Source organism: Papio anubis, chromosome 15 (genome assembly GCF_008728515.1).
Source record: "Papio anubis isolate 15944 chromosome 15, Panubis1.0, whole genome shotgun sequence".
Classification (NCBI taxonomy): Eukaryota; Metazoa; Chordata; class Mammalia; order Primates; family Cercopithecidae; genus Papio; species Papio anubis.
The window spans coordinates 75,622,621-75,631,979 of NC_044990.1; the positions used below are offsets into that span (position 1 = coordinate 75,622,621).

The 9,359-nt window shown below is 42.3% G+C and overlaps 1 long non-coding RNA gene across 1 annotated transcript; it reads left to right on the plus strand.

The window, feature by feature from the left end:
- The first annotated feature begins 6,078 nt into the window (after positions 1-6,078).
- Positions 6,079-7,396, plus strand: LOC103879420. Its single transcript, XR_640024.4, has 2 exons — positions 6,079-6,678; positions 6,867-7,396. It is a non-coding gene; the product is annotated as an uncharacterized LOC103879420 (long non-coding RNA).
- The last annotated feature ends 1,963 nt before the right edge of the window (positions 7,397-9,359 follow it).

Genomic DNA, 9,359 nt, shown 5'->3' on the forward strand with positions numbered 1-9,359 from the left:
TGTCATGGCAAGTTTGAATTTGTGCATGTACCGAATGACGCTTAGGAAAATGCTTAGTGAGGAGTGAATTTGTTCTTCAAAACCAGAGCATGCATTTAACATTTGGATCATATTTGCGAGTTTCATTTTTGTCTTGCAGTAACAGTATTTTTCTCCCAGTGGTAAGAGCAGCTCATATTCACCTTTCCCTAATGCTGAATTCTCCACTTACTTCCCTTATGTTGCATCCCGGTTTGTTTGGGTAATTTAGGTTTTGAGCCATTCTTCTCTTGTTAGAGTCTGTAATGCCTCTTCTAAATTGAAATTCTTCCTTTAGGGAGCCAAGAACTCAGATGCTTCTAAATTTACATCTGGGTAACAGATTTGCTACAAAGTTGGACTACTGGGGAACAAATTCAATGTTTCAGAAATTTTACAAAGAGTTGCATTCCTCAAGGCCTCATCCAGTGAGTTCCATCACTGGGGACAGATGGTCTACTTTAAGTATAATCAGGAAGTTTCAGAAACATGACATAATGTTTATCTCTCCTAAGATTTTTATCTTTGATTTGGCGTCTGAGAAATACTCCTTGTGCCCATCTCTCGCTCTCTCTTTGGCAGATTCTGACAAAAATAATGTCTAGAAAGGCTTTTGCATTGTCTTTTATAAAAAGAACATATTTGCTTCTAATAATACATATTGGCTATACTTTAACGCTTTTAGATCATATAAGCTCAGTTTCTTTTTCTCTTATGAAAAATAATGTGCTTTATTTTGAGCAAACGAATAAGCCACAAGCTCTCTGAAAAAAGATGATTATAGGAGAAGATCCCAAAAGGTAATCATTTTGGCCCAGAGTTGTGATCAAAGTTGTCCTTTATATCTGTCCTACCTCTGACATTTAGACACAAGCTCTCACTGCAGGGAGTCTCTTGAGAGCGTGTCTAGGATGGCAGGAAGGATGGCATTTCATAAGATGGGTCTGACTACATGATGTATGTTCAGTAATTTACAAAAAAAATCTGAAATGCAAATCAAATTTAAACCATCTTCGTAACAGTAGGAAAATGCTCCCCGCCCCCAACCAACTGTGCCAGTTCTTTTGAGGAAATAGTATTTATTGAGAGGAGAAAATACATGTTTGAATTTTTCCAATTGTTCTCTATGCTGAATATTCTTCATTTAAAAGTAGCACACATATTTTTCCTGCAGTCTTTACTTGCAAAGGTGTTATGTCTACAACTTCTTTGGTGCCTCTGTGCACACTACAGCTTGCGCACACACACACCCTGTCGCTACTCTCTTACATTCTATAGGATCGTTTTATGGAGTTCAAAGTCCTCAAAGCTTGCAGGGAAGGGAGGAGGAGGGCTAGGGAAAAGGACGATTGTGCTAAGCCTGAGTGTAAACTCCCCTGGAGCGGAGAATGACTCACATTCTCTGTGACATGAGTCACTCCCATGCAAAACTGGAGTTGTGAGCTACTACTTTGCCTGTAGCTGTTTGTTCAGAGGCAGATGGAAGGCAGAGGCTGCGCAGAGAACCGAGAGCTGTGTCTGAAGAGCCTTGGAGCACTCACTCTGCTAGAGGAAGGCCACTGTGTGATCACCTTTTCTCCTTGGCTAGAGCTCAGAATATTCAGTTCCCTAAAGTAAGGCACTGCTAGTATTTTTTACCTAAGGAACTGAGCCAGAGAGAAGGTTAATCTGCAAAACAAAAAAGAAAAAAAATTGACTAGCAACCGATAGAAATTAACAGAGAGGAAAAAAGGAAAAACTAATGGGGTAAAAACCCAAAGGGTTTCTCGATCAGTTAAATTAAAGCTTACTCATTTAATGAGAATTGATGCTTATTTATCCTTAGTTGTATATAAAACAGTAGAAAGTTGTTGATTTAATAGGAAAGTTTAGAAAAGATAAGGTATTAATTCTGCATTCTACAAACTCATTAACCAGGAGTGCTTGATTTCCTAGAAAGAATGGAACTTCTCCTGTCATAATTATTGAGATGATAGATTCACCTCTGATTTCTCAATTATAAATAGAATCATCAAATGTTGAAGGCAAGGACCTTGTCTAAACAATCTCCGCTAGGTTATATATTTGAAAGTGTTTGGAACTACTGTGAAAACTTGATAGTTTTCAGGTCTTAGTTCATCAAAACCTAAAGTGAGACATACCTCCACACACAGAGTGGGTGTTCATCCCTACACTTTCCACCTCCCCACACTGGCCTCCTCAAAGGAGGCTTGGAAGAGTCTATGGCTGGCTCTGCATTGGTCATGCACTCCTCCATGGCTGCTTCGCTCTGTGCCCCCGGCTTTCCTAGGCATCTCCTCTCAGCCTGACCTCTGCTTCCGCTTCCTGTCCTCCATCTCCAACCAACAACTTAAAGGAACCCTCCCCAAGGAATTGTAACCTGTGGACTTTCACTAAGGGGAAATCTCAGATATAGCTAGGGGCTCAGGGAGTGCAGCTAACATGCAACTTTGGGAAGATGGGTTTTGCTTTTTTATCTTGGACATTTTTCTAGTTTGCCTTGAGAAAAATTAGAGCTGTTCTTCAGGGAAAAAAAAAAAAAAAAAAGAAGGTGGTAGGTCTTGTCTTCGGTCTTTCCAATTTCCCAAGAAGCATCAGATCACATCCTCTTAGGACCAAGAACTCTTCACTTCCTACCTAGCTACCTAGCCCAGATTTATCATGTCAGTTACCTCTGTAATATGGTGTTAGTTTATGATCGCTTAACATTAGTGTTGTGGCTCCCTGCTATACTTGCTTTTTACTGGTTCTTCTTGAAAACTAACAAAATAAAAATAAAAATAAAAATAAAAAAATCCTAAAGGAAGAATTCTCTAGTTGTAAAGTTGTGTCAACATAGTCAACACTGAGGGAAGCATTTGAGAAACCTTTCTAAGTCCTTTGTCATCTCATATAAGCAGGTATTTACCTGTAACCACTCCCAATATTAGGCCAATTTGTATTTGATCATACCACATAGCCGTGATCTGATTTGGGTCTCAGCACTCTTGGCAACACGATAGAATTCTTTGAAGGACCTCCCTGCCATCAACACTTCCTAAATTCCCAAAACCCCTGTGCCATTGAAATCTACCCAGGAGGGGAGTCTAACATGCAAAATTACATGTGACTCTTCAGCAAGGTGGAGAAGAGGAGGCAGGTATGATGGATTTGCTGGCTTCTGGTTTACTAGTCCCTGGTACAGATGAAATGAATAATGTTTGTACTCAAATAAACATACTTACCTTTCTTTAATTCCCAGATAATGTTTTGTCGACAGCTACGATTTAACTTTAACTTACGGATTTCCTTATAATTTTACAATGTAGTTACTTCCTAGGACTCATTCTATGATTGATACTGAGTAAACTCTTATTTTTGCTTCGTTTAATTACTCTGTATTTATAAAGTATAGTGGGAATGGTTTTACCCTGACTTATTTTTGGATAGTTCAATAAGGGCTATGGAGGAAGAGTGTTTAAATGAGTTTTTTGGTTTGATTTTTTTGAGACAGAGTCTTGCTTTGTCACCCAGGTTGGAGTGCAGTGGCATGATCTCTGTTCACTGCAATCTCTGCCTTCTAGGTTCAAGTGATTCTCCTGCCTCAGCCCTCCCAAGTAGCTGGGATTACAGCTCCTGTCACCATGCCTGGCTAATTTTTGTATTTTTAGCAGAGACAGGGTTTCGCCACATTGACCAGGCTGGTCTCGAACTCCTGACCTTAAGTGATCTGCCTGCCTTAGCCTCCCAAAGTGCTGGGATTACAGGCATGAGCCACCGCGCCCGGCTGTGTTTAAATGATTATTAATGTGGTGCCACGTGGAGTGGGAAAAGGGAGCGGCTGCTCTGAGTGAGCCCTGAGCAGCCTTGCCTTAGCAGCAACAGCTGGGAATGAGCAGTGTCTCCTAGGATCGCACCTCCGTGAAGGAGGGGTCTGAGCTAGGGCCAGATACCTGTAGGATCCCGATACTGCCTTCCCTCTGCTTAGAGGACTGTAACCGTGTTATCCCAGAAATTATGCATTAAAAACCATGAAGCTGTTCTCCCTGCCTCTGGAAGAGATACTTCTTTTTTTTTTTTTTTTTTTTTGAGATGGAGTTTCGTGCTTGTTGCCTAGGCTGGAGTGCAATTGTGCAATCTCAGCTCACTGCAACCTCCACCTCCTGGGTTCAAGCAATTCTCCTGCCTCAGCCTCCTGAGTAGCTGGGATTACAGGCATGCGCCACCACACCCGGCTAATTTTGCATATTCAGTAGAGATGGGGTTTCTCCATGTTGGTCAGGCTGGTCTTGAGCCCCTGACCTCAGGTAACCTGCCCACCTCAGCCTTCCAAAGTGCTGGGATTACAGGCGTGAGCCACCCTGCCCTGCTTCGTGATACTTCTTATGATTACTCTTGGTGCAGCCACCATGTGACGGCTGAGAATGAGGAGGAAATAAGGAAGATCTCAAACAGGAACAAACAAGGAGGTCAAGGTGCAGGGCTAGAGGGAAAGAACATTAGAATCCAAGTGTTGGGAAGGACCCTGACATACAGCTGTGAAGGTTACATAATGACGGTGGTACTCATTAGGGGAATTTCAAGTATTTGAACCCTCTAACCTTCCAGGTGCATGGTAGCATTGTGCTTCCTCCACCAATTTAAATTGTATCTGTGTAATTTGCTTTAGCAATAAAATATGTGGGAAGTGATGCATATTTCATATCTGGGTAGAAGCTTCAAGAAAGAAGGCAGGCTTCCCTACACACCCTCTTTGTAACATTTGAGAAAATGGCTGGTTTATCAGCCTGGGTCCCTGAGTGACTCCAGTGAGCAACCTGTGATGGGCATGTGGAAGGACTGTAAGATTAACTTTGTTGCTTTAGGCATCTGAGATTTGGGGGCTGCGTGTTATTGCAGTGTAACTTGGCCAGGCCTGATGGATCCTGAAGAAGCAGATAGAAGCTAAACAAAGGCTAAAAGCAACATGATAAGAAAGAAAAGAGAAAGAAACAATTGATAATGAAAGAGAGAAAGGAGAGGTCGGGGAAGATACGGAGAAAAGGAGGGAGCAAAAGGGACTATAAGAGACAAGAGAGAGGATGGTGAGAAGAAAGGGAAAAGTGTCCAAGGAAAAGCAACCTAGGTGACTGAGGACGCAGGTGCCCAGTGGCTTGCAGTGATGTCTTGCCATCTGAAGTGAGGGCATGGGCCTTGATGTTAGCTGCATACTTTATTTCGTAACTAGTTGGCAGCACATATTCTGTTACTTATTCCTCAACCTATATATCTGAAGCCATCATTATTTTTCCACTGAAAAAAACTAAAAGATATGGGCATGGGATGGTGTTTGGAACTGGACAGTGCAACTATATTATGAAATAATAGTTTGTTGCAGAAAAGAGCCTGCCAAGTGGTCTAGTTCTGAGTTCTTGAGCCCTTGCCCTCTGGTGCTATAAGGCTTCTTCCTGGTTCCCTCAGGGGCTGCTCCCTGAAACAAGGCAAGGCAGACCAAGCAATTGATCTACCTTGATTCTCACCTGAGCAGTTGCATTTTTATCAGATGTGTATAGCAGGCTTCCACGTCAGGTTTTACTTGCAGAAAGGGTTCTACTTTCTTTTCTTTTCTTTTCCTTCCTTCCCTCCTTCCTTCCTTCCTTCCTTCCTTCCTTCCTTCCTTCCTTCCTTTCTCTCTCTCTCTCTCTCTTTCTTTCTTTCTTTCTTCCTTTCTCTCTCTCTCTCTCTCTCTCTCTCTCCTTTCTCTTTCTCTTTCTCTTTCTCTTTCTCTTTCTCTTTCTCTTTCTCTTTCTCTTTCTCTTTCTCTTTCTCTTTCTCTTTCTCTCTCTCTCTCTCTCTCTCTCTCTCTCTCTCTCTCTCTCTCTCTCCCCCTTTCTTTCTTTCCTTTTAAGACGGAGTCTCACTCTGTCACCAGGCTGGAGTTCAGTGGTGTGATCGTGGCTCACTGCAACCTCTGCCTCCCTGGCTCAAGCGATTATTCTGCCTCAGCCTCTTGAGTAGCTAGGACTACAGGTGTGTGCCACCACACCTCGCTAATTTTTTTTTTTTTTAATATTTTAGTAGAGACAGGGTTTCACCATGTTGGCCAGGATGGTCTTGATCTCCTTACCTCGTGATCTGCCCACCTCAGCCTCCCAAAGTGCTGGCATTACAGGCGTGAGCCATCATGCCCAGCAGGTTCTACTTTCTAAAAGAAAAGGGATTTGCCAACAACAGATCCAGTCCATTGTGAACAAAAAACCCACAACACTTCACTAATATTCCATCCAAGCATTAGCCATGAACCTATCTATTCGTTCAGAATGAAATGAGGTTTGCAGCTTACAGGTATTACCTATGAATGAAAAATGAGCACAGAAAGAGGGCTGTTGGCCAGGGATCTCACTTGATGGGTGGGCTTTCAGAAAGCACACTGCGGAACAAAAGACATATGGAGAGGGTTGTATGGAAGGAAGGACCTTAATCTTGTGGGGATAATCGAGACAGAAAAATTGCCTGAAGCTCTGACTTTAGAGAAGCCTTTCCTCTGTTCAGAATCCAAACCCACATTCTAGAATTTTCATTATAATGCATGGCTATTCTTCCCTGCTACCCAAAGCCAAAAAGCAGCTATCTGGGATGCTCAGGATGTGTTGTTCCCAGGGGACCATGGCCAGTCACCCAACAAGAGCATTGATGGATGAGGTGGGCAAGACCAAATAGAAGCCCTGCAGGCTACTTCTGGCTTGGATGTTTCTTTCTCAAGAAAAGCCATACTGCCATCCCTCAGTTGGAAAGGCAACTCCCTTTGGATCTGTCTGTGAATGGCATGGGGGGTTCCTGCTATGCTATGGACCACAGCAGACCTCTTTTTGTTTTGTGTACTTTGGTAGCAATATGGCAGAGGTCAACAGTATCTGGAAGAGAGTGTTTGATACAAGATTACATAGGAAACAGAACATAATGGCAGTTATCCAAACAGAGCCAAGAACAGCATCTGGAAACTTGAAAAGGTTAATGAACTACTATGGTTGGCTCTCTTGCTCCTTTGGTTGCTGGGAAAGTAGGCAGGTTGCAGGAAGCATGAGAAGTACCGAACAGTATTTGTACTGAATGCACTGTCTGTTCACTTTCTATTATTCCAGACACAGATACTTAGAAGAATGTTTTCTGTCTGTCGATTGGTGAGATTTTTAAGTTCAAAATGTATGATGGTAATTTGGGCTGGGTTTATAGATGTATGTTCATATTGGCAGTTGTCCTTACCTCTGTTTCCATAATCATTCCTCCCCACCAAGCACTGTAACTTTGGCTGTCTGTAAAGCAATAGCCCACCAGTGGCTAGGAATTGTCCTGCTTCGATCATCTGGAATGATTTTTTTTTACCTACTGACTAAATAAAGAAATGCTCATATTTACCTGATTCTTCATGTTGTAAATGAAATAGTACATTTCATATCCATTTCTCGTGTTGTTTAAAGTTTAGGAGATATCTGGTATTGTAAACATATAATAGAGCCCATGAAAATGACAGCTTTCCAAGTCCTTAAAATCTACAGGGGAAAGAAATAGCATTACAGCCAGAGTCCATGTAGGTACCCAGGAAGAATGGCATGGGGCTGACACAGTGGAGATGCAGATCCTGGTTTACCTGTTGTCCAAGGCTTGTTTTCATGAGGATAAAAGAAGAAATTCATGGTTTGAAGGCAAAAGAGGCACCTGATTGTGCATAAGGAGGTAAGAAAGTGGGTTCCAGAGTTAGGGGGCAGTAATAAAAGACAAGACACAGAATGCAGGAGCAGGAGAGTAGTGGGAAGAGGCAGGCAGGGGACACCTAGCTCCGGGCAGTGAAGGGAGGCAACTAGAAATGGCAGCAGAGTCAGATGCCAGTCAATGCTCTGTTCAGCCTGAGCTGCCAACATACAGGTTTGTCCTTGGAAAGAAGAGGAGTTGGTATGGTTAAGGATACATGGTTGATGAAAGAAGATGCTGAGCGACCGGTTACATAAGAGGAAAAGAATAACAAAGCACATTCAACTCCTGACATACACAAACGTTTATTCACAATGTCCAGTTGAGACCTCTGGGAGGGAAATTTCAAAAAAATAGAGGCTTTTTATATGATTAGCAAATGTTCTGCGTCAAGAGGTAGCTCTGCATTTCTTAGCTGAGACAATTCTGCCTGTAGAACCTGAGAAGGACAACCTCTATTAGAGTGCTATTTTTTTTTCAATTTGGTAAGGCCCAGAGAACTATTAAAACAACCCGTGGTTACATACCAATCATTATATATTTGTCCAAATCCACAGAATATACAACACCAAGAGTGAGCCTTTATGTAAACGATGGCCTTTGGGTGATAATGACGTGTCAATGTAGGTTCATCAGCTGTTACAAATGTACCAGTCTTTTTGGGGATGCCAATAATCAGGGGAGGCTATCCATGTGCAGGGGCAAAGAGTATATGGGAAATTTCTGTACCTTCTGCTCAATTTTGCTGTGAAACAAAAACTACTCTAAAGTCTGTTTAAAAAGAAAAAAACATGATCATGCAGACTAAGAGGCAGCATCATAGAAAAGACAAATCACCATTATCGTCTTCCATGGGAAATTTCAAGATATTTATGCTTGTATTTTCAGAGTTAGTGAATGTTGTTCATAGGATGTGATGGAATCCAAAATGAAATTGCATAGTAATAATTACTGGTATTCAAAGTAAACGTGGGTTAATTAGTTCTATTCCTAGGGTGAATACATGTACATTTGCATATGTACTCACATACATGTACTTGTACACATGCACACACATGAGAACATTTCCCTCTCAAAAAAATGCCTAGACAGGAGCAGAGGCTCCAACCCAACTCTGAACTTGGGGACTTTCCACGCAGTATGTTTGCTGTGTGTGTGGATTTGATGAAACAAGCCTGTGCTGAAGCCAAGATCCACTGTGGCTGTGGCTGTTTATCTTGGAGACGCAGGGCTTTGCCAGTGAACTGTGTGGGTGTAAAACAGAGAGGAGAGAAAGTGATAGGACAAGATTCAGCCCTGGCAGCCATTATGGAAGTGTAACATTATGCTTCCTAAGGTACCTTCTCAGTAGTGATTAAATGAGGATATGTTCGGGCTTCAGATGGAAGTTTAATGCCTTGTCTTAAGTGAAGTGCTCCTGGAGATAGATCCATCTGCTTTCTTGTACACTGTGCATGCTTAGTAAATATTTAATGTCAACTCTGCATCTTCCTCAGGTTCACTAAGTCATTCTCTGCTTGCTAGGGAGCAGCCCCCGTGCTCCCCTAAAAACTAGACTCTGCCATGTTGGGCTATAGCTTCACAAGTCGCCACCTTGGTATGGCTCTAGCTGTCTGGGGGCAGACCTGCTACCC